The 25,028-nt window shown below is 43.7% G+C and overlaps 1 long non-coding RNA gene and 2 pseudogenes across 1 annotated transcript; 1 reads left to right on the top strand and 2 right to left on the bottom strand.

Moving 5' to 3' along the window:
• Positions 1-4,284: 4,284 nt before the first annotated feature.
• Positions 4,285-7,867, bottom strand: LOC136522629 (transmembrane E3 ubiquitin-protein ligase FLY2-like; annotated as a pseudogene).
• Positions 7,868-8,502: 635 nt separating this feature from the next.
• LOC136524415 (poly(ADP-ribose) glycohydrolase 1-like) lies at positions 8,503-10,945 on the bottom strand (annotated as a pseudogene).
• Positions 10,946-12,483: 1,538 nt separating this feature from the next.
• Positions 12,484-13,006, top strand: LOC136520179 (uncharacterized). The gene is made up of 3 exons (XR_010775182.1): positions 12,484-12,730; positions 12,810-12,872; positions 12,991-13,006. It is a non-coding gene; the product is annotated as an uncharacterized lncRNA (long non-coding RNA).
• Positions 13,007-25,028: the final 12,022 nt, after the last annotated feature.

The following is a 25,028-nucleotide window of genomic DNA, read 5'->3' as shown; positions in this document are numbered from 1 at the left end:
ACAATGGAGAAACAACAAGATAATGATTATCCAAAACATGGCGTATGACCAACAGATCCAGAAACAGGAGACTGAGAAGTAAAACATCGTTAATCCTAAGACCAAACTAACCAATGGTAGACTTGAACTTCTTTGAAAACCAGATTCTTTCTTCTCAGATTACATCATCACCTCTGTCAGATGAACCTAGTTCCACAATGACGACTGGATCTCTTAGCTCTACTTCGGATTCGAGAGGGACGAGGATGAAGGAGAAGAGGAAGGACCAAGGGCATCTTATAGTGGCGAACGTAGATAGGGCGCAGCGCATTGAAAGTGGAGATGGCATGGATGGGATACACTGCTGGTTCACGCTGTGGGGATACAGCCGGCCATGGCGTGCTTCCTGCGTAAGCGAGCGGAGGGAGGGATAAAGGAGAGGAGAGAGGGTTCGCTCGATGAGGGAGGCGTGCGGGCGGCCTTGTCCCCAAAAGAAGAAAGAAGGAACGGGGGTCCGGTACGGGGACGAGGGCGAGTATCAAAAGCGGACTAGAGGATGGGAAAAGTAGAAGCGCACAGTGCACGAGGACGACGAGTGCGGCATGATATCGTGGCCATGCGAGGACAAGGTGCTAACGGGCCCGACACCGACGGCGTCCGCAGGGCACGCGGTGACAGTGACCCGACGTGCATAGTGTGGTCGAGCTGGGCACAGTGCTTGGGACTTGACATCCACTCAGGCTTTTCTAAGCACTCCCTACTATCCAAGGCTAACTTTTCCTAGGTGTTCTTCTTTCCTTCCCTTCCTTGTCCACAATATGCGCCAACCTTTGTATGAAGTGAGATCGCAACATCTTTTCAGAATTATCTGAACCATGAGGATGCCAGTGACCTCTGTTCAGGCATGGCTCCCTTTGCTTTGCTCTGTTGTCTATCTATACCACACCCTGATACCCACATCTTTTTTTTACCTTTTTTCGGTAAAACTATACCGTACTCGAGTGTTTCTCGAGCGGTGAGCACTCGATTTTCTACGGGTACGATCCAGAACCGATCCAGCACGGACAGCCTCCCGCGCCTGTGCACGACGCGTGCTCCGGAGTCCCACGCGCGTCGCCCCGAGGTGCATGGTCTGGTCCGCCTCTACACCGACCAGTTGTAGGTGCATGCATGGCGTGCTGTGGTGTGGTAGACCAGACCAGGGTCACCCGCTGCCATCAATCACCTTGCCCACTGCATGAACCTATGCATGCATAACTATTTATAGCGGTAGAGAAGTTTGACTTAGAAAAAAAGCAAAATAAATTTGTTCATGGTAGAGAAGTTTGACTTAGAAAAAAAGCAAAATAAACTATAATTTGGATTGGAGGGAGCAGTGGTCAACTCTTTTTGAGCAATTCTAGTAGTCATTTAACAATTGAGTTGCACGGTTGGATGTTCTCTCTTCGTTTTCTACAAGTAAAATAATTGGATAAGAGTTTTACAGCCCCTAAATGGACTTGTTTGGTTCATGGGCTCATGGGCAAACTCGCCGAGCAATCTTTAGTCTTTGATTCTTTGCACTGTTTGACCACTTCAGCTGTCATATTTTCTTAGCACCGTCTCACATGCTGTAGATTTATTTTATAGCCACAACTTCTCACTATTGTGGAGTCCAAAGTTTTCGTCACAAAAAGTGTGGCACGTTACACTTCACTTTTGTGGAGTCCAAATTCTCCGCCATAAGAAGTGTGGCTCGTTACACTTGATGACTTGACTAAGCTTAGCCGTGGCAACAGTTGCGGAGCCGCAGGGTATGCCGGGTATGCACCGGCATACCCTGCAAAACCGGCGGCAAGTAGTATATATATACTATATAATATAGTGTATACGCTGTATTTATAAAAAATAAAAATGAAAAAGCATACCTGGACACCATCGCTTGATGACGGGAGGCCCATGTAACGCGGTCCACTCGGCAAGTGAACCCATACGGTATGCGCGCTCTGAGTCTCCGACTCTGTACACGACGTTTCAGTTTCCTAATTTGAGTACGGAGCCATGGAGGAATAGACCGCCTGCGCGTGACGCCCTGACCGGGTGAGTCGAGTCGGTGCCGCCCTGGCCCCTGGTGCCTGCCGGCTGCCGCCCTCCGCCCTGCTCTGAATTGGAGGATCGCCGTCTATTTCTTGCATGTCTCGTTTGCAATATTTATGGTAATTTAAACTTTGCTCTTCAGGGCCTTGTTTAGATTGCAAATTTTTGCAATCTGGACACTGTAGCACGTTTCGTTTGTATTTGACAAACTTTGTCCGATCATGGACTAACTAGGATCAAAAGATTCGTCTCGTGATTTACAACCAAACTGTGCAATTAGTTATTTTTTTTACCTACATTTAATGCTCCATGCATGCGTCCAAAAATTGATGTGATGGAGAGAGAGTGAAAAAACTTGGAATTTGGAGGTGATGTAAACAAGGCCCAGGTTTTTATAGAAAATTATTGTTTAGCCTTTTGAATGATTGTCAGTCACTTTCGTTCAACGAGAAATTTTTTTAAAGTTGATGAAAATGATATAGTCAAGACATTCATGTCCCTTTGTAAGCGTCGAATAAACCGGTGAGAAAAATAGCATTGTAAGTCTCTAGTACTCTTTTATGCCTATATTTGAACTATTTATATTGTATTTAGTGGATGGTCTGAATCTAATCCTTGAATTTATCGAATCATATTGTAAAATTTATAATTATTATCGAATTGCTAAAATGGATTTACTGAATTGTATATGAAAATTTTTGAGCGGCATACCCTAAGCTAAAATCCTAGATTCGCCACTGCACGGCAAGGTTAAGCATGAAATAAACTATAACCAATGGCACTCCTAGCTACAAGTATCAGGGTTAAATTTAATTAATGTACCCGAAAGATCCCTTGATACAATCTTGGATTCTTGGTGAATGAGCATCATATATGCAAGCAAAATGCATGCATCTATATATGCTAACGATCTTTCGTGTTCTAATCGGCCGTGTGTTCGTGTCATGTTCTTGTCTGTCTCGTAAGGGCGTCGCGAACCGCGGGGCGTCGGTGCGGGTGGCCCGCGACACCGAGAAGGAAGGCAAAGGTGAGAGGCAGCGGAACCAGTTTCTTTCTTTCTAGTGCGGCCTTCTACTGCTTCGGTTGGTTCTTGCGGCTGAACTGAACCCTGTGAGTTTTATTGGTTTGCCTCAGGCTACTTGGAGGATAGGAGGCCAGCGTGCAACATGGACCCGTACGTGGTGACCTCGCTGATCGCGGAGACAACCATCCTGTGGGAGCCCAGGCACTCCAACGGCAGCGGCAAGGGCGCCGCGGCTCCTTGATTCTCCGGCGGGGACTGACCTACCTCTGTGTGAGAGGCGGGCTGCGTAGATGGCAAATGAGACTGACGCTGTCAGAAACTTGAGATGCCCATAATAATAGCTGTAGTATGCTAGTTCTAATGTTGGATAACGAACCAAGAACACTTCTTTTGAGCTTTCTTCGAAATTAGCATAATTTTATTTATAGTCTCCTGAATTATCAACTTCAAACCGAGTTGAATGAGCCGAGACGAAGTCAAAGTCATTCTAAATCTTTTTTTCATTTTAAAAGAAAAACGAGTTCGTCCAGCCCTATCTGGTTCCCTAGCTTGTCGTGTGCTTGTGATCGCTGATACGTGTCGAAATGCGTGGGTTACATCTTTGCAAGATCTATGAAGAGCCAATTGCTCGTATCCCCATGAAGTTCTTTCCACCTTTGGAAAATAATCGACGGGTATGAAGGGCTCGCATGGAGGCTTTGCAAGGGCGGCACGCGCAAGAAGACAACCCAATTGTGGTACATCTGGCCACGTATTTGATTGCTCTGGTGAACAGTATGACCGACAGGCCTCAGAGCTGAGGAAGCGCCTCTGCCGAGCCGAGGAAGCCGAGATTTGGAGGACCAGAATAACACAACACCAAAAGTTTGAGGACCGACAGTGTACTTAACTCCTAAAAAATTATAGGCATAGCAACATTAATTTATAAAATGCATGCAACAGTGAAAACCGAATAGGCGGGGAAGGACGATTTCTCCGTGGGATGCTTGATACAATAGTTTGTACAACACAAGACCTCTTGAAATCAATAGCATGAAACTTTTCTACAGTTATGTTGATAGCTTTCATACGGTTGCAGCCTCACCTTGTTGTACCTCAGTTCCCACCTATAAACATCAACGTACACAATAAATGGAGGGCACGGAAACTAGATTTTCTGGGGGAAAAGGTACAGGATGTCATGATCCCTTGTATAAGCTGAGCTACCTACTTCTTGTTAACTATATGGTACAAAGCCTCATCTAAGCTGGCGGTAGGGAGCGCCTGCAAGTTGGGCACTCCATCTTGATGTCCATCCAACGTTGTAAACAGCCTGAGTGAAATATATGCTCGCAAGGCGCCACCTGTGGGAGGGAGGACGGTGAGTAACCAGTAAAAGCTGCCTGCAAAGTGAAATGCCAAAAATATTGCACAATTTACCATGTATTCACTTGTTCTTTGGGTAAGGTCGATTGTAGTCATGCAAATAACACAATCGATGGGCTGATTCGTGCTATCCTCTACCTTCCTGTGGTAGCAGTATTTCTCAGGCAGTATCTGAAAAAAGTAGAAAGTGGACACAATAGATTACTTCTAAAAACTGATATAATAAAATACACTATAAACATCAATATAAGGAACAACTCAATACAGCAGTGGCAACCTAAACAGCCTTCGAAGGAACAGATTAGCTGCATGAATGGCAACTAAAATGCATCTATGATACAGCAGAACACAATGCATGCGCGATGGTAAACCTTATATAGTTAATACCTGGCGAGGAATAAAGCAGCGAGAACCAAGATAGTGCTGAAGCAGAAACATGTACAATGGAATAGCAAGGCGGGTAACTGTCATGCCTAAAATATATTGCGGGTGCAGAGGTTTTCTTGTGTCCCTGATGACACTTGTGATAATTTGAGGTACCCAAAAGGAGTACATCAGGAGAAGAAGTGGGCGTAAGAAATTGTGCAGCTCATACATTAGAAGGATTCCTCCCAAAAGAATGCCATCTGCAGAGCACAAAGCAAATTAAAGAATACCTTAAAGTTGGATAAGAAAAAGGTAAAAATTTGTACCATATGTGGAAGATGCAAACAAGCTCACATCTCTTGAAATAATGACATACTACTATAAGTTCTTTCAAGTGTTTTTCCCTTGGTGGGGGGGGGGGGGGGGGGGTTAAGATATCTTGTATCAAGTTAACAAAGGAAATGAACACTCTAAAAGCTCTAACAGAATATCCAGGTTTCCATTTATAGCAAGCACCAAGTACTTCACCTACCAACTAAAACATGGGTAAATGTGATTTACATGCAGCAGGTAAGGGGGCAACAAAGGTATGCTGTAGACAAGAACCAGCTAACAGGGGAAAGGTCAGATTGATTGCACATGTAAGTTCTAATAGAAACAAATATATGGCAAGAAGCATGCCACCACTCTGTATGCAAACTATGTTGATTAGGATTCATTCCAATCGGCGTGATTCTTAGTGAAAAGAAACCAAATGAGCATAGTTACTACTTACAAAAGCGGCTGTAAAGTACAGACAACTCTCGCCTCATTATCTCCCAACCTTCTCCACTATTTAAAGGCCTACTTGCTTTACATATGGCGAGAAGGTACCTCATTTCAAAAATAGAAAATACAACAAATTTGAAGAATGCAGCCGTTGCGAAGGCGTTAAAGATTGACTCTGTAGAAAGTTAAACACATAAGAGTGTTATTCGAGTAAATTATAATCACAATGCAGAAGTGGTAATAAAAGTTAAGCAGGCCAATACTCCCTCCATGTCCCAATATAGTTCACTTTAGCTTTGTCCTATGCCAAATTTCTCTAACTTTGACCAGGTTTTTAGAATAATGCATTGAGTGACTGACCAGAAGGGAACTGAACATTGAAGAAAATATAACCAAATACAGACCACAAAGGCACAAATTCTTGAACAAAAAAAAAACTGAAATCCTACTTGGTCATGTTTTAGTTTATTAGCAGATGTTACAAGTCAGAGAACAGAGCACAAACAAATTATGCAAGTCACAGTACTCACCAACCAATATCCCAGCAGTCAGGTGAAGTAGACAGAGATATGCATCCATGATAGCTTGTTGGCCAATCATTAAAATAGAAACCTTAGCAGCTCCCTGTAAGCAATACATAAGCAACCCAAGCAAATGAGCTTGGAAGCCATGTAATGCAAGTGGTTTTGTTTTACTAAATGTTTCACAAAGGGAAAAGAAGCGCTTACGGATTGAGTGTTGCTATGCTCCATTTGTCTAATCAGCAGCAAAACTTGAAGGAAAGAGATCTACCATACCCTAGTTAAGGAATTCACAGACTGGACAGACCAATAAAGATAAAACCAACATAAAAAAAAACAGCCACAGAGGATACAAAAGTGACCATCAGTGTGTAGCTAACTGCTTTGTTGTAATAAACTTAAACATTCAAAGAAGTTGCATTCAATAAGATAGGAGAGAAGCATTCCCCATCATCATCGACAGCTGGACTCTCCACCAAACCCTCCAACCGGTACTTCTCGTGTTCTCCATCTAGTTAAACAAAAAGTTTTTACAAAAGCACATACTGTTTCAGCTGTAACTGAATATGAGGAAATTACCAACTAACAGTTTAGTATTGCCACATGTAAATTATGATGAAGCACAACAAATTGATTGTGGAATAAAGGAATTACATACCATTTGGGTTAGATGACACACGAACAACCTTAGCAGCTATTTCTGTGTTGCAATGTTTCTCCATGTCATATGTGAGAGATGATAAGGTGGAAATAACACACATCAAAAATTGCAGGAGGCGATATATAGTATTTGAGTGTACAATTTGAATCTTACAATTCTTCCTTTGGCTCTTCTCTTCAGAAGATTCTTGGAACACTTGAGAGGAGAAAATCCGTAGCCGTTACAAATCAACCAGGTAAAAGTATATTTCATAAACATGCTCATTAATTATAAGAGATCTTCTGGGTACTAGATAAATGCACATTTGATTTGAAGACAACTTAGACAAAGGTAAGATGGATACCAAGAAGCTTGTGAAAACTCAGGAAGCAAAAACAGAATTTTGAACGATACATTATGAAATAATATCCATATGTACTACTCATCAAAAACAAAACAAGCTAAATTTGTGAGCTTACCAAATGGTATGGATTTGACAAAAAGTAATCCTCTTCCTGAAGTGGTTCACCATCTGTGCCACTAAAAAGTAAAAAGGACAAAATAAAGTTTCACTAGGTCATACAACAAAAGGAGGGCGTCTAAAATATTTATATTTAACAAGAAACTTTCCATGGGAGAATGAAATTCAAACAGACCTTCAGTTACAAAGAGAAAATAAGGCAGTTACCTGTTTGCTACCATGCGGAGTTGTCTAAAAGGCCATATGTACACTCCTTCTAACCTTATTTGAGCCACTCCACCATCGTGGGCATTGTCAATGACATCATGGAATGTAATTGAACCCTGAACATGTAAGGAAAGTAACCAGTGAGTACAGCATACTGAGGAAAAGGATCAATCTTGCAACAACATCCATAATCATAGTTAGCTCAAGTGTTGGTCACCAGCACCCGCTTCCTCTCCTCCTCCCCCGCCATTTGCACAAAAAACAATCAGATTCATCACATTTGCACAAAAAACAATCAGATTCATCGTGAAAAGAAAATATCTGAAATCAAGCACATCAGTAGCAGTTGAGAGAGAGACAGAGAAAGAGAGAGAGCCGATGCTCTTCAGATCCAGGATGGGAGATGCTATTCGCAAAAAGAAAAGACAGAATCTGCTCCTCCGTTGGCCACTAGAGACCCAAGACGCCGGATCTTGCTACCGGGGGAGAACCAGGACGATGCCGCCATCGCTGTTGTGGTGCAGCCGTGCAGGGCCACTGCCGGTCGCCGGGGAGCCATGCCGTCCTGGTTGAGAACGCGATTCGATGACTACGCCGCCGGAGGAGACCACGCCACCAGGGAACGCCGAGCGTGCGGGCCTGGGCATGCCATCGCAGAAGAGGAGGAGCAGCTTCGGAGCGCTGGCCACCCGTCGCCGATGCGTCCGGCCTCCTGCGGGGGAAGCCGGGGGATCCGCCCGTCAGTGCCGCCACCAACCACGGCACGCAGACGCAGAGACGCCACCGGCAGCGTGAGGGCCGCTGACGCCATCGATGGGGTGGAGGATGAAGGCCGGAGCTCAAAGAGGATCAATCCACGGCGCCCCTGCAACGGATCCTCCTCATCACCGGAGGGAGCAAACTTTGTAACTCTTCTTTTTATCATAAAAATTAGCGAGGCTCGTGGTAATTGATTCAAAATAAATTTTGTTGTGCATCGTACAAGCTACTTGTTCTGCACTTCTAAAAATGTATCAGGCCCAATTGTTAGTTATCTCTAGGAGAGGCTCCACTAAACTGTACCGAACGAGGATCCTCACTCTCTATAAAGGGTACACCAACTTTAGAAGTTGTACAGCAAGAGTTTAACTTTCTAATCATGTGGCGTAAGAAAAAAAAATGTGGAAGGGATGTATAGTACGCCTCTAATCTTTCCAAAGATGCATCCTCAAAGGTGTAGTAATTAACAAAAGGGCGGAGAGCCTACATGATTAAGAAAATACAGATTTCACCCCCAAAAGAAAAGAGGCATATAGATTTATTTGATCCCTATGCATCAATCAACCACCTGCATCTAAATGGAAACACATGTATCCTGTACCTGTGATGCAGCAATCCACTGAATCATGCTCTTGATTTCAGGGTTTCCACCAAAAGCACCACAACCCCAATTTCCTGTTGAAACTCCTATGTACTCATTGGAATTGATACTTGGAAAGCCACCCTTGTTGTGTGAATCCTGAACAATATTTAAAAATGGAAAACATAATCAGCAAATATATGACATATCTGTCATACCTCTGATGCTATGCATATACAGGCTTAATGTTTGGGCATTTCTTGAGATTACAGCACCAGAGTGCCATTTTTTCATCTGCATTTAGTTACATCATTGGCAGAACACAAGAAAGAAACTAAAAGTTGCAATGTTGACTAAGGCCATATTGGCTGCAAAAATAAAAGGAAAGCGTTGTTGAGTGAAACTCAATGGAGTGATTAGTTAAACAACCTGGAAAAGCTTCACATAAAGCTGGTCTTTGATTGAACGAAAAATCCACAAAAAAGCCTTGTTCACTTCCCTGAACAAAGGATAGTTAGAAACAGTGGAACCATAAATATTATCTGCTTACAAAGGATATCATCACTGACAACTGTGACATTCAAAAAAAGTAACTTATTACCTTAGGAGACAACCAGATTCATAGTGTAACCTAGCTGGACAATCCAAAGCATCAATTGCCACTATCCTAGTTCTCCGTCTCCCCATTGAATCAAAGGGTTCGATATCTAAATAGTCATCGACAAAGTGGAAGGAGGAACCATAACTGCAAGGAGAAACAGGTACTGAATTCATAGTATCACACAAGGAAAATCATACAAGGATCATATCAGTCACTTCATCGAATCTATGAACTAAATTAAGCAAAAGGTGGATAGGGTTTTCACTAACCCCATATACTGTGAGAACCGTTGTGCACCAAAAATTTCTATAGCCTCATTATCTTCCATAGAAGCCATGAATAGCATACCCACAATCAATTCGGGGTTTATCATGAAGCGGATCTCTTCCTGTACCATAGAGGAAAACACAGAGTGGTTACACAAAACCACAAGAGAGCATTGTAACATATGTAATCTATTTGAAAAGTTTTCAATTCACAGCAGAACGCGAAGGACTTTTTTAAGCACAAATAGGAAATGGTGGATAAATTGCAATTCATACTGTGCTGATGCACAAATTCATCTGAAAACTGCTTAGAAATGAACAGCATCACATGATCACACAGACCCTAACCAAAGTAGTTGCTACGAAATCGAAGATTGGGTAAACTAAAAATCTGCCAATCAAAAGAAAGGTACCTGCACACAACCCCTGGAAAGGGCACCTCCTCCCAAATATTTATTTGCAAAGTCAACTTGAAGAGCTTCTTGTTCCTCATCTTCTATAAAACCTGAGGAAAATACCTACTAATGAAAAGGAACCAGATAATCAGAAAAATTTATAACCTGAAAGCAATTTTATAACCATTACAACACAAACATATTACTCAGTATCAGTAAATCAGTATACAGTGGTCTCTTACCTGGAATTGGCAGAGGGGTGCACTAGATGCCAACCACGCATGGATGTCAGGGTAGGGAATGCTATCAGAGAGGCCTCGGTGGGGAAGAACTTTGCGCTCAAACGAAACGAAACCAGTCGGTGTAGAATCAGTCACCATCTCGAAACAGCAAGGCACCTCACTTTGTGCTCCTGGCTTTGTGATCGGTGAATCAGCGCCCTGCAATCAGTGAACAGAACATGAACATAGGTACCCCGCGTCGTCGTGGGCGCGGATGTACTCGAGGCATTCCTGGTGACAGTAACAGGGAACAGAAAATTAACACATCATTCAAGTAAACAAAAAACACCCTTTCCAAATGGCAACCCATGAACCACCACTTATATGCAAAAAAAAAAACATAGCCAACTGGCAACGAAAAACTGGTAGCGCTTCCAGATCAATTCACCGTACACTCAAAGAAACAACAATAATAAGAGAGTACAATATCTAATTCATCGTCACAGCCTTCAACCAGCAAAGTTCCAATGCTACTTGGTAACCAATGGTTCCGAAAGGGGAAAACAGGGGGAGAAAGGTAACATAAAGGGGGGAATGGCAAGCATACCCAGGATCCTGCGCCACGAGCTCGCAGATTTCGATGTTCTTTGCCCAATCCATCTCCTTGAGCTTGTCGCTCGTCGCCGCCTTCACCATTTCCGCAGCCATCTTCTCCCCGTGCGCCTCCTTCACTCTATTACCCGTCCTCTCACTCACGAGCAAATCCAGGCCCGTATTCCACAGCGCCAGGCGAGGAAAAGGGCGAGAAGAAATCCCTGCCTCCTGCAACGAAGCTATTCCGAGCGTAAAGATCGCGCTTTTGAGCATAAACCGCAGCCTGCGAGCAAGGAAAGAAGCATTCCGCCCGAGCCGAAAGAACGAGGAGAGGGAGATGCAATCTGGAGCTACAAGATCACACCGGCGGGAGCAGAAAGCGAGGGAAGTGGCAGCGCGCACGAACCTAGATCGGCCGCAGGTGCACCCGCGATGCGACGCGCTGCTAGTGGATTTTGGCTGGCGATGGCGGTGGCGTGGCCATGGCGCCGGCGGCACGCGCAGTGATCTCAGTCGGAGGAGGACGCGGCGTTGTGCACGGTGGCGGCGACGGCGAGGCAGGAGATGTTGTTGGCGCGTTCGATCCAGAGGCGCCGGTGGCTGCGCCGCGCCGTCGTCTGCACGTAGCTGGGCTAGCGGAACACCCGGCCCAGGTAGTCCCTGGTGGTGGGCAGCGCGGCGACGAGCTTGAAGGCGTTCTCGGAGCGGGAGCGGCGGGAGACGCGCCAGACGCGGACGCGACCGTCCTGGTGCGCGGAGAAGACCCGCCCGCCCGCGGCTGCCAGCGCCTAGAACAGCTGCTCGCCGCGCGCCGCAGCAGCAACGCCGCCTCCGCCTCCGCGTGGGAGCCCCGCTCGGACAGCGGCGCTGCGCCGCCACGCCCGCTGCGCGCTCCCCCCGCGCCACCGCCGCGTGGGGCCCGCCCTAGGCGAGGGCGCACGCCGGCAGCGTGAGCGAGGCCTCGCCCGCGCTGGGGTCCTCCTATGCCGGTGGCCGCTGCGCCGGAACCGCCTGGCCGCGCCAGAGCTCCTGCGCCGCTGCTGAGAGTGAGGGAGGGAGTAGAGGAGCAAGCAGCTGCTGCCGCCTGCCATTTACACGAGAGAGAAAGAGGATAAGTGTGAAGTCACCCAAATAGTACGCATGCTCCCAGTTCATTGAATGCATGCCGAGAATTCATGGAATGGACGGTGCCGACCACCCGCGCTTTCCCAGCACGCGTACTCGCATGCGTGCTGACAAAGCCATCGGAACACATGGACGAAGGCTGGCTGTAACGCGGTTCATCTGAGCCGTGGAATCTCGATCGAACACACCAAATAAAAAGAACTGACGTGGACAGTCTAGAAAGCCGCCGATTCGGCGTGCCTTCATATCTTTAATGTGCTAGTTTAGCCTGCAGAAGTCATGTTAAGAATTACAGCTAGAGCTAAGGAATTCCATCACATTTATCTTGGTACTATTAGACACTGTGTTTTCCTTGGTCTCAGTTCATGGTTTCAAAGTTGTAGGTATTATCATTGGCCACTCATAAGCCAAAGAGACGTATAAAAGCTGGATACACTCAGATTTGTTGGAGGAAAAACAACATGCAGGAAGGGGTCAAATGCATCTCTGCAGGAAGGGGTCAAATGCATCTCTGCTCTGGCGATAGGGAGGTGTTCCCAAGTTAGTGTTGACAGATACTGATTACTTATTGTCAACACTGCTTTTGTAGGGTGACATTGCTGAACTACAGAATGAGAGCACAGCAGCCAAACAAAACGAGAGAAGATATCAAACACCTTAGACCTCCTTATTGAGCTCCAATACTCTATTGTTTAACTATAGCGCAATAAAATAACATCGGTGATCAAGATGGCGCGGCAAAGCCGCGCCCAGGTTTTGCAGGTGAGCAATGAATCCCTTATATCACTCTCCACTCTCGAGAAGTTGGAGGACATAACAATGGTCTGCTGCTTGTTTACAGACGATGATGGCCTACAGATGCTAAGCACAGGCAACTCGCTGAAGGTAATCACCTTGCAGGCATGTAAGTAGAGTTCCTTTGCTCTTTTTGCGCTTTTGAGTACTCATGATGCAAATGAATGCCATTTAGCTGTCAAATTCACACTGCCAGTGGTTGTTCACCTTCTGCTTTACACTTGCAGGAGCACTACCAGGAACAACACCAGCAAAGCAACAGCAACAGCAACGAATGCAGTAACCTCACAAACGACAGCAACAGCCACAAGAGAGAGGCAGAAGACAACGAAGACATTTTGCCCCAGAGAAACAGATCAAGGGACAGTTACAGTTAGCTGCAAACTGATTATAGGAGAATTAACCCCCTTTTTTGTCCCTTTATTTATTCTTTATTTTACTTAGCTTTTGGCAAACTAATTTGTAACACAAGAGAATTAACCCCCTTGTTCATATGCACTTGCTATATCATGTGTCATTATCATGCTGTGTAAATGTTGAAAAAAATGTTGTATAAACGTCTTACAAATCATGTTGTTGTATCATGTTGAAAAAAAAAGAGAAAAAACGGCATCCCAGCGTCTGCACACCGGCGACCAGCAAAAAGAGAGAAAAAAAAACAGCCGCCAGCCTGCAAGGGGCGTGTCTAGCAAAATTGAGAAAAAAAGAAGAGGGCAGCCAGCAGCCACATACGCTGCATGCATGCACCTAGGGCCTGTTTGAATACGAACCTGGACGCAAGATGTCTGGCTAGGAGCTCGCCTGGAAACTGCCTGTGCAGTGTTTGGATGAAGCCCTGAGAGCTTGACTGACCCAGGCAGCCGTGCGCACGCCCAGGCGATGGAAAACGTCCGCCTGGCTGAGGCTCCGTAGTTTGCCTGGACGCAATAAAGTATTCTATTCTTAATTGACGTTAATGGTCACTTGATTAAGTCCATAAGACCATGATTACAACAGATTTTTCCTCTCCTTTTTCCATGTAAACGCTAACATAGTTTGTATTCTGAAGCTTTCTACTCTTTAATTAAATACATATAGAGATCTTTCATTAGAAAAATTAATTTAAATTATTTTTTTTAGCAAAGAAGAGATAATTAACCTAAGTTATTATTCTAGTAAACACACCATAGTAGTGTTCATTAATCATATACAAACAATAAAAAAGTAAAATTTCACTCGCATAAGCATTCTCGGGCACAGGCATCCAACCAAACAGACTTTCTCTCACATTGCCTCACCAGGCAAAACTCATACAGCCTGCCTCCACTTTTTGCCAGGCAAGTCACCCAGGTCTCTATCCAAACAGGCCCCTAGGGCCCAGCGTCTGCATGCGCCTAAGGGCAAAAATGTCTTTTTAACAGCCACTTAACACCGTTAGCTAGTGGATTTGACTGCGGTGTCATATTAGGGACCAAAGTTGAAATGAGTGTCAAATAAGGAATGAAAAAGATTTCAGAGCCAAAAAAAAAGAAACGACTCATTTTTTCGGTGTCAAATAAGAAATTTTCTCTTTCTCTCTCTCTTTCTATATATATATATATATATATATATATATATATATATATATATATATATATATATATATATATATATATATATATATATATATATATAGCGCCGGGCTAACGCCCCCACCCGCCACACCACCGCCGCAGCCGGCGATCCATCCATCCAAACAAGAGCAACCGCCGCCAGCAAAATCAGGCGCAGCGCTGGTCTGTTCTCCTCTCCCACCCTCTTCTTCCTCTCGAATCCTTTACACGCATAACCCCGCCACCTAATGTTTTCCCCTTGTTCCATTTTCCACCAAGATACTGTATTTCAGTAGTCGACGACGCAGCATGCCTCAGCATTGATCATTCCGTATTTTTCAGTAGTTTTTTTCCCCCCGAATTCCCCTCGTTCGCTTTTCGGCCTGTTTCCCCTAGCTCGTGTAGGCTTTTCTGCCGTTTTCCTGCCTTTTTAAAACGCTGATGATGATGATCCTCTTTACTCGTCTGCTCCAATACAGTACAGGAACACAGCACAAGCATCCAGTCATACACACTCAACAAAACTACGTGAAGTGCCCTACTCCTACGTACGCACACAATGGCCGCCTACCGCGCCTCAGGTCGACGAGCCCGAGCTGATCGCGCGCCACGCCGTGCCCGTCGATCACGTTCAGCGCCGCCTCCTCTACGCCGGCCGCATCCTTGTGACCGGCGGCTGGCTCGTCCTCACCTACACCATGACCATCAGCAACCGCTCCGCGAACGCTGAGCACGCGCTCGTCGGGCTCGCGTTTCTCCTACTCGGCGTGTTCCTCATCACAATTTCGCCGGTGGCCAACCAGTTCCCAGGTGCATCAGGGCCGGCGCCGCCGTGGCCAACGCCGTCCTCTTCTACTTCTTCGCGCCGCCGAACTAGCTAGCTCCATGGTCTGATGCGCGCTGCGCACCTTGTGGTGCGCCGTTGTAGCAATAAAATTACTCAATTATTAAGAGCCGTTAGTATGTATGGTTTGCGCTGTGTTGCAATGTGTTGCTCTGTTTCCCTCTGCTTCCATTGGCGCGCGCACCTTGTGGTTTGGGCGCACTATCACAGGTTTCCTATTTGTGAATTTGGCCTGTTGAATTCGCCGGCATCAGTGGATGGCAATATATCATGTGAGGATCTGTGATCCTCCCGGTCTTTGACCTCCAAAAAAAAAAATGGATTTGGCCTGTCTATCAAATTTCTTTGGGTTTGTGCATTTTCCGAGTTCCGAGGTTACACTCCGACTCTGTTACAGACTTACAGTCTCCGTTCATTCCGCTGTAAAATTGACTTGGGAAATCGCTGGGCAAGACAGCATTTTAAGGGTTTTGCGTAAAAAATGTGCTGCAGCACTCAAATTCCAAATCTACAGTGAGCTGTACATGCGAGTTGCCGGATTTGACAATCCAGCTTTCTTAGTTTACCATAAAAAATGTAACTTTCTTAGTTCTTTCTTTCATGAACAAAACAAACTGTCAAGAAGAATCTCTCTTAACGTCACAACCAGGACAAGTTGCAGCTCTAGGCCTCTAGTTCTCTACTGAAGCAGCAGAATTCAGTCAGGGGCAAACCGGCAAACGCCCAAACCTCGTGGAGACTATAATTACGAGAACAAGGCCCATTACACCTCCTGCTTAGGATGCAAGCTAGGACCAGCACTAGCGGATAACGACATGTTTGTCTTTTTTTAGGCTAAGGCTAATCCATTCGATAACGATACACAGCGGGCGTCCGGACGGACGGACGGGCCTGACCCGCCAGAATCCAACCCACCCGTGCCGCACTCCGCTTTATCCTTTCCTCAACCGCTCACTCCGGCAGCGCTTGCGCCTCTCCCATTCTACGCCACGCCTGCGCCCAACTCACTGTCGCCGCGCCCGCACCGCGCTCCGGGCCAGCTAGCGCCACCTGGACGGACGCCGCACCCGTGCCCAGCTCGCTGCCGCCCCGCCCGCCCGCGCTCCCTCCCTCCCTCCCTCCCCCCTCCACGACCTCCATTGTTACCCCGCGCCCCCAGCGACCCGACTCTCGCTCGCCCCACCGGAGACGAGGACGACAGCGGCGGCTCTGACGAGGTAGGTCGGTCGTCCTCTGGATCTGAGCTCTCATCCTCCTCCTCTAGATCTGAGCCCTCCTCCTCCCCCTCCTCTGGATCTGAGGGACGCGGCGGCGGCTACGGTTCCGGCGAGCTCTGGGGTCCTATTCCCTCATCCCTCCAGTGAGCTCAAAGGTGATGGGCTAGGGGCTGGAGCATCCTGCACCTCTGTACGCCTTGTTGTTTTTTCCGTGACAGATGATTTTGGAATGTTGCAAATATGTGATTCATGTGTTGCAGAAAGGAAGTTACAATGTTTGGATTATATTTTTCCCCTAATGTTTCAACTTGTGAGTTTTAACTTTTTTCTACGTGTTGTGGCAAGCGATTTTAATTGTTGAAATTACCTTTATCAAATGTTGCAGCACTAAAAGGAGTTTGAGATGTTTCCATTCCCATGTTTTATGGATGATTTTGCGATGTTGCAGTACTACAGTTTGAGAGGTTGCAGCACATAGTTTTCGATGTTGCAGTACATAGTTTTCGATGTTGCAGTACATAGTTTTCGATGTTGTAGCACAGAATTTTCGATGTTGCACTATATAGTTTTGCGATGTTGTAGTATTTATATTCTAATGTTGTACTACATAGTTTACATAATTTGCGATGTTGCACTTGAAGTGTTTCGTGCTCTTTGGGACAGGACCGCGGTGGGGAAACAGGGCACGGTGGGGGAACGGGGACAGGGGTGCGGTGGATGCAATTCTATTCGATTTTACGTGATGGGGCGAGCGGGTTTACGAACGGGAGCGGCGTCCGGACGCATCTGCGCGCCAGACATCCAGGCGCTAGGAAAGCCATAATCTATTCCATGCCAAGAATGCAGGGTTGTTGCTGATATGACTTGAGCGCTGCCACTAAACAAGATACAGTAGATCGCATATCCACATGTTTGACTGCTAAATAAACTAAATCGCCTGACTTCGGTCATGTGTAAGTTAGAAATATATAGAGTATTTTTGAGATATTTTGGGCCACTTCATGTATTTTTTCACAATAATAGAGGGCAATATTTTTAATAAAAACAAACTAGATCCAACAACTATTATTTGCGATGATGACTAAATTTTTACCAAATAAAATGCTACATATTTTTCACTATGGCAAGAATTTCTAAAATTTACCTTTTCCTCCTAATACGTGTCATGAGGATTACCACAGAGCCTCCACTGAGGACCTTTTATTACAATAGTGACTAAGAATCTACTAAACTACTCCCTCTGTCTCAAAATTGAAGTCATTCTCGCTTCTCGAGAAGTCTACTTTTTTTAACTTTGACCAATTATATATAAAAGAATATTAAATTTATAATACATAATTAGTATCATTAGATAGATCGTTGAATGTACTTTCATAATAAACTTATTTGGAGATAAAAATGTTGCACGTATTTTTATAAATCTAATCAAAGTTGAGAAAGTTTGGCTTGCACGCATCCCATAACGTCTTTCTTTTTGGGATGGAGGGAGTAAACGGTTAGGATGATTCATATTATTTTGAGAGTGTCTATCTTTTTTCTAGCGCATCTTGTGGGGTTTCATGTCGAGGCTCAATCGAATATAGTGGCACCCATAACATTTTATTTTCTTTGAATTTAACACCGGTAGATGCTGTTAATTTAGAAACATATTAGCACACTTTATGACTATTTAATCATTTTCTATAATAACTTATATTATAAATTAGGTGTAGATTTGAGAGATGTTTTAATTTATACTATATAATGACAGAGGTGTATAATTTATGTGCAAAATTTATGTGCAAATTAAGGGTTTAATTTATATTATGTCATAATAAGAGAGATGAGTACCTTAAAAAGGGTTACTTTATAATATGTTTCATAGTGGTAGAGGTGGTACCATTTAGGATGTAAAGTTAGAGTCATTTTGTGTATTTTAAATAATAGCAAATGTGAATAATTTTTTAGAAAATAAAATAGATGCATAGCAAGATTTTCCTTGCAAGAATGATTAGATTGTACCAAATGAAATGTCATATATTTCTAATTATTTGATAATTTCTAAAACTTGACATTTTCTCTTAGCGCGTCTCATGAGAATAATGTGTATAATGCAGTTAGAGGTTCCTAATTGGTAACATTAAAAGAGGTGGACACTTAACTTAATGCTCCCTCTATCTCGAATTGTGAATCGTTTTGGCATTTCCAAGTACAGTAGTTTTTACTATATATATAGAAAAAATAAAATAACACAATTTAGAAAGAAAACAAGTACACTATTAACACAACCTTAAAAAGGTTATTGCGTACTAGTCAAAGCAGTCAACAGTCAGACGGCAGCGCAATGAAAGAGGCCAAGTCACTGACTTCGGCCACCTCTTTTCTCTAGAGAGAAAACGGAGTCAGTGTTTGGAATTATGGATTCTGTAATGTTGTTGCAAGATTTCAGAAGCTATGTCTTTGCAACTTGCAAGTAGTGTCGCTGGCTTCTAGGAGTACGACTGAGTTTTTCTGTGTGTGCCTACGCGGCATGGGCCAGACGCCGTTAGCAGGAAAGGAGGCTAAGCTAGAGGAAAGGTGAAGCAAAAAATAAGGAGATCATAGCGGTTAGTAGGAGGAGATGAGTGATTACTGATGAGGTGTACTCGTGCCAAATGGAATCCATGGATGGATGGGTTGGCCAACAAGGAACGAAGTTGATCGCCCTGTTCTGCAACACTACTCTACTTTTCAGTGAAGAAATAGTGTTTTCTCTCACCACAAATCAGCATAAGCAGCAGCAGTAGTGTTTGCCCTTTTCGTTTCTCGCTAAAATTTGTTACGAGAAAAAACATTATTTCTTCGTTGAAAAGTACCACCGGAGTAGCGCTGGAGCAGTAATAATAGTATAAAATTAATGGCATAGACAAAGCATTTCGTGCCTGAACGGCCACACTCTTGAAAGCTTTGAGATGGTCTGAACCTGATGTGAACCTCCATGTGATGTGACGGTTTGACGGGCTGAACTAGCTTGTCAACCTAACGCTCCAGCATCCTGCCATCAAACCCGTCTATGCCAGCCACACCCCCCCCCCCCCCCCCCCCCCCCCCCAACTCCCACACACACACCCCAAACACACACACAAAGGCCTTGTTTAGCTGGCGAATTTTTTTAGAAAATGATACTGTAGCACGTTCGTTGTTATTTGGCAATTAGTGTCCAATCATAGTCTAATTAGGCTTAAAAGATCCATCTCGTGAATTTCGTCTAAACTGTGTAATTAGTTTTATTTTTTATTTATATTTAATGCTTCATGCATGCGTCCAAAGATTCGATATGACGGGAAATCTTGAAAAAATTTACAAAATTTTGGGAACTAAACAGGAAAAAAAAAACGTGTTCTCCTGGTCTCCTCCAGAGCAAGGTATTAAAAACTCACAAAGGTACAATCTTAAATGATAAAATACATATATTGTAACCGATAAATTTATCACAAACAGATAGAGATTAATACAGACTATGCGTCAGCATCATTAAAATCAAAGATTAATCAAATACCTTAACCAAATCCGATGGCCACAATTCGATGTGGGTGTCGGGCTTCTCACCCCGCATTCTCACCCCCGCGCCCTGCTCGCACTTCAACACGGAAACGCTCCTCCCCGTACCCGCACCCGCACCCGCACGGCGCGGCGCTCAGGCGGCGAGGATTCGATTCCCATCCCCGTGCCCCTATTTTCTTCTCTTTCGCGAAAAAAAGAAACGTCGGGCCGCCTCTGTTGATGCCGCCGGTATCACTTCGCGCATGGGATCCTTCGCCGACGTGGGCTGCCACAGCCCTGGCCGCGCGCCACCGGCGCCAGCACCCGCAGCCTCGCTGTCACCCGCACCAGCGCCAGTGATCCTCCCCTCATCTCCGCTCCGTAGTATGCGGCGCCCCTACCCCACCGAGATCTGCGACGGACGGTGGTGGCGGCCCATGGCCCCAGGAGGAGGCGTACGCGGTTTTGGCGATGGCGGTCCGGCTCAGTACGTCCCCCACCTATGGTCTGTCCCTATACGTCCACCACCGAAGTTGATCCAGCGCGCAGCCAGCCAGGCTTCTCTTTTTTTGTCCCTTCCGATTGACTTGTGATCTTGTTTTATTATTTTTATTTATTACATTAATTTCGGTATTGATTTCTCAGTGATGGAAGATGCTAATAATTCATTTGCTACTGCCTACTCGGGGGAAAGGCTTTCGACCGTCTGTATCATGATACACTGCTTCTCTGCTAGGTAAATTCAAACCCCTCAGATCGGTACAAAATTGGTGAAAAGAAGCTATGGACTGAGATGAATCTTTTTACAGCATATATTTTGTAAGGTTCATGTACTTGTCACTGCTCAGGTTAGATGATTCCATATGTTTGATTATTGATTGATATATTCAATTTCATTTTTTTTTTAAATTTTCTCATTGCGTTAAGGTTGGGAAAGGATCCAGCGCTGGAACCAGCTGCAGGCCTGTACAATCAGGTTGTTTGGATATAGATTGCTGTTATGCCCATTTGGGTTAGGGTTGTTGGGCTTCTTCATCCGATTTTAGCATGTTGATGATGCCAATGTGCTGTATTCAATTTCGGCACTACAAGGGAGACTACACGTACGCATGGATGGTGGCTGCAGGCACAAGGATACAAGAGGCAACTACAGGTTTGAGTCAACCTCATATTATTTTCCTTCCATGAGTTAAGCAATTAATGTGCTCATATTTCATGACATACTATTTGCCCATCATAGAAAAATATTGGTTGCTTGTGTTGAATGAATGGTTCTCTGATGCAATAATTATCTGATAGGGTGGAGAGGGCACTAAAATTAATTGCAGGTTTACTTTTCTTAGAGAATCTTCCATATTATAAAGTTGCAATAACATAGCAGCTGCATGAAAAGGTTTACTTTCTCTTCTAATTGTTTCCGGGTCTTTTAACATAGTTCAAAATATGTTTTTATCAGTTATGTGAACTTGAATATCGCAATTGTAAGACCACTCAGAGACATGTTTACAATGCTTTGACAGAGTCTGTTAACAAAGTATTTGATCATTCGGAATACACTTTTGATCATTCGGAATCTTTCGGGTTTGTTTTGCGAGTATTTGATTGCCATGTGGTTTTCATGGGGATTTTGTTTGCGTTGTGTTGGTGCAGAGGATTCATATCCAAATGAGATGATGCAGGTCGAGCTGTCCGTGCAGTTGGGGCTCACAGATAGGCAACTGCAGATGTGGTTCTGCCATTGCCGGCTCAAGGACTGGAAAAATCTGCTGGCTCAAGGACTGCAGATGCATTACTGGCAAAGATACATATATGCTTTCTTCCATCTTAAGCTGTAGATCTTTTTATGCTATGGTCGATAAGCTTTGCTGAAGTGCAAGATATAGAATCGTTTCTATTGAATACTCTTGCCGAGCATAATATTTTATTTTATTTACTAATGAGTTAGCAGTATATGACATTATTTGATATTTACACTCAGTGTTTTTTTGCTGTTTCCTTCTCTTTCTATCTTTCTATCAAATTTCATGGCTGCTGAGTGGGCATACACAAACTTAGGAATGTACAAGAAATACGCTCTGAGACTGAAAAACAAATAAAGACCAAAAAAACCAGTCTACATGGCTTACTGCTGCACTATTACAGTTTAATCTATGAGATAATAACCCTACTGTCTAGATGATACTGCAGTTTCAAACTTGGAGTAAGTCATTCTAAAAAAAATTGTTTTGTTCTAATTTGGATATTTCCATTGCCCGTGAAAGAATTGCTAGAATAAGCATTTTGTTGCTTGTTCTTGTTTTTTTAGCAAAGAATGGATCCGAAGCACACGACCATATCCAATTTCTTTAAGTGCGAGAAACATTAGAGATATTTTAGATGGGAACAAAGAGATGGATCATGATTGCTTCAATATAGCAATTCGGATGGCTGCGCAGAACAAATTCTTGTTGATGAAGAATCAATACAAAAATACCACTTTATGGATCTCCAGTTTGATGTAAGTTCATCTAATTGTTAATTCTATAATTAATCAAATACTTATAAATTTTGCAAAATCACAGTCCATAACCCAGTTTGGACGAGATCCGCGATGTTGTGGCAAACTAGACCACAAGAAACTGGCAAAAGTGCTCGAGTGCTGGCCTGACATGGAATACAAAATTAAAGATTGCAGCAATGTAAGATATGTTCAGTGTACTCCTTTATATTTTATTTATATATATTATAGTTTTTTTAAACACTTATATTCTATGTCTATGTTTTTAGATTCTACTGCCATATTATCGAGATGGACTATATACTTTGTTCATAATGGACATGCAAAAGAAAAATGTGCATATTATGGATCCAATCCCAGATGATGTATGTTACAAGGGTTATGATCAAATCATGCCATATATAGCTATATTTCACACTATTGCTAAAAGGTTCAGTCTCGCTATGAAACTAATAAATTCTAAGTGGGACGACAATATTTATTACTGGAAGCGAATATTCCCTGCATGTGTTACAAAAGTTCCAAAACATAAAGACTGGTAATCACCTATAATATGTTTCATCTTTCTTATTATCATAAAATAGTTATTTGATTTATGTACAATAAATCAAACAAATGCTCATCTCCAGGAAATTAGGAGGCTTCCTTGTATACAATTTTATGAAGTCATGGGATGGTGTAAGATTGCCACCGATCAACACTATAAGCATATATTATCTAACTATATTTCGTATACTACAGACAAAATTAATAACTTAACTTATTATATCTACCATGCACAGCTATCAAATTCATTAAGGATGGAATTTTTGGAGGACATTCTTAAGAGCCATGCAAACGAATGTTTTGACAACTTTCCTGAAGATCTCCAAGTCATGATTAAGGATTTAAATAAAATGTAACTTAAATGGTTATATGAGAAAAAACTTTACTATGACTTTTTAGTTTCCTGGATTGTATACATGCTCAAAGATATTGTGTAAAAGTTGAACTATGAAAAAAAATATTGGTTGTTTTCATGTACGTCTTCAAGATAAATCCGTTGCGTTAGCCTTTTGGACTAGTATTTGTGTCAGATTTTAGTTCCCTGATAACTGGGGGCCTTCAAAATCAGAGACCGCGCATTGAGGCAGGGTTTTAGAGCGGCCAGACCAAAGAGATGGGCTTTCTTAAAAAGTCCACCTCTGATAATAGCATTTATTTTTATAGGTAGGACTGTCTCTATAAATGAGACATCGTCTCTAAAAATCATTGGGTATTTTCAGAAATATGAATATTTTTTTGCTCGACTCTATTAATCAAATAGGTTGTCTCCTAAGTTGTCTTTTTAGTAGTGGTTTTTAATAGTGATGGTAAGAGCATCTCCAAGAGTTTACAAAACACTCTCCCAATCCTTTGATTTTTGGCAAGATTGAGAAAACACATCTCCAAGAACTCTCAATATCACCTACCAATCTTTTGACACTTGGGGAAAAAATGACCCAATGCACAGATAAATGCGCGGACTCCCACCTCCCAATCGTGCATATCCGGCTTCGCTGGCCGCATGCGGGCCCCCTGGTTCCAGCCACCGTGAAAGCTGCAGAGCAACGCCACCGCCGCCTCTACCCGCACAGCGAGCCACGCTGCCACCCCTTGTGTTTACACGCGTGGCACCAAGCCTGGCCCTAGTGCAGGCTCACGAGCGCCCAGCGCGGGTGCCGCGGTCGTCGCCAGTAAACCAGCCAGAGCTGCCGCCCCATCCTCGGCCAGAGCCACCCCCGCGACCCCAAAGGAAGAAGAAGGACCTGTTTGCAATGTTTCTCTATTTTTTTTATATTTTAGGAGTTACTTTTTGGAAAATGTTGGAGAGACCTTCTTTGTTGCTCCCAATTATTTTTGGCGACTTAGAAAACTTAAGGATTTTGGAAAGAATTTTTTGGGTACTCTTGGAGATGCTCTAACCGTGGTAGTTGCAATCGGCCTATGCGAGCGGTGTGATCCTACTTCAGGGTAGTGATAGGGCGTTGAATCAAATGGCTATGGTGCTAGCCTAGGTTAACATGTGGCACTATATTTTTTTTTATGAAGGAAGGATTTTATTAATTCACAGTTATTACATCGAGATGATACAATAAAAGTGAATTCACTTCTGGCTTCTACCTAAACACAAAGCCTAATAGAAAAAAGCCCGACACTAATGGCTATCAATTCTAAGACTAGATTGTCACATATGTGCCCGGAAGAAAAACATGGTAGCCGCTTGCATCAATTGTTGTGATGCCTTCAACACCAAAGACCGTGTGTAGGGCTTTTGGAGGATAACCCATGTACAAAGATAACGGATTACCGAAAAAACACATGCAAGGGAGAATAAACAAGTTTTTTTTTTCTAAGAGCAAATCATTTATTCATAACTAAATCAACCAATAAGTAGCTGTTGCGCCCAACATAATTATTGGTTAAAGATCCTTCTGAAAACCCCGGAGCCAACTTCAAAAAGATGGGGAAGAGATTTAAGGCAACTTGTATGCATGCCGCCAAGCCCATATCAATACGACTATATACAGCGCGTGCAATGTCAAGTTGAAAGGTTTCTTGGTCGGTTAAAGGCCGATGTTTATTCTTCTAAACAATATCATGTGGTGCTCTTTCC

This window comes from Miscanthus floridulus, chromosome 18 (genome assembly GCF_019320115.1).
Source record: "Miscanthus floridulus cultivar M001 chromosome 18, ASM1932011v1, whole genome shotgun sequence".
Classification (NCBI taxonomy): Eukaryota; Viridiplantae; Streptophyta; class Magnoliopsida; order Poales; family Poaceae; genus Miscanthus; species Miscanthus floridulus.
Note: the sequence above shows the minus strand (reverse complement) of the source record. Positions and strands in the feature narration are given on the sequence as shown.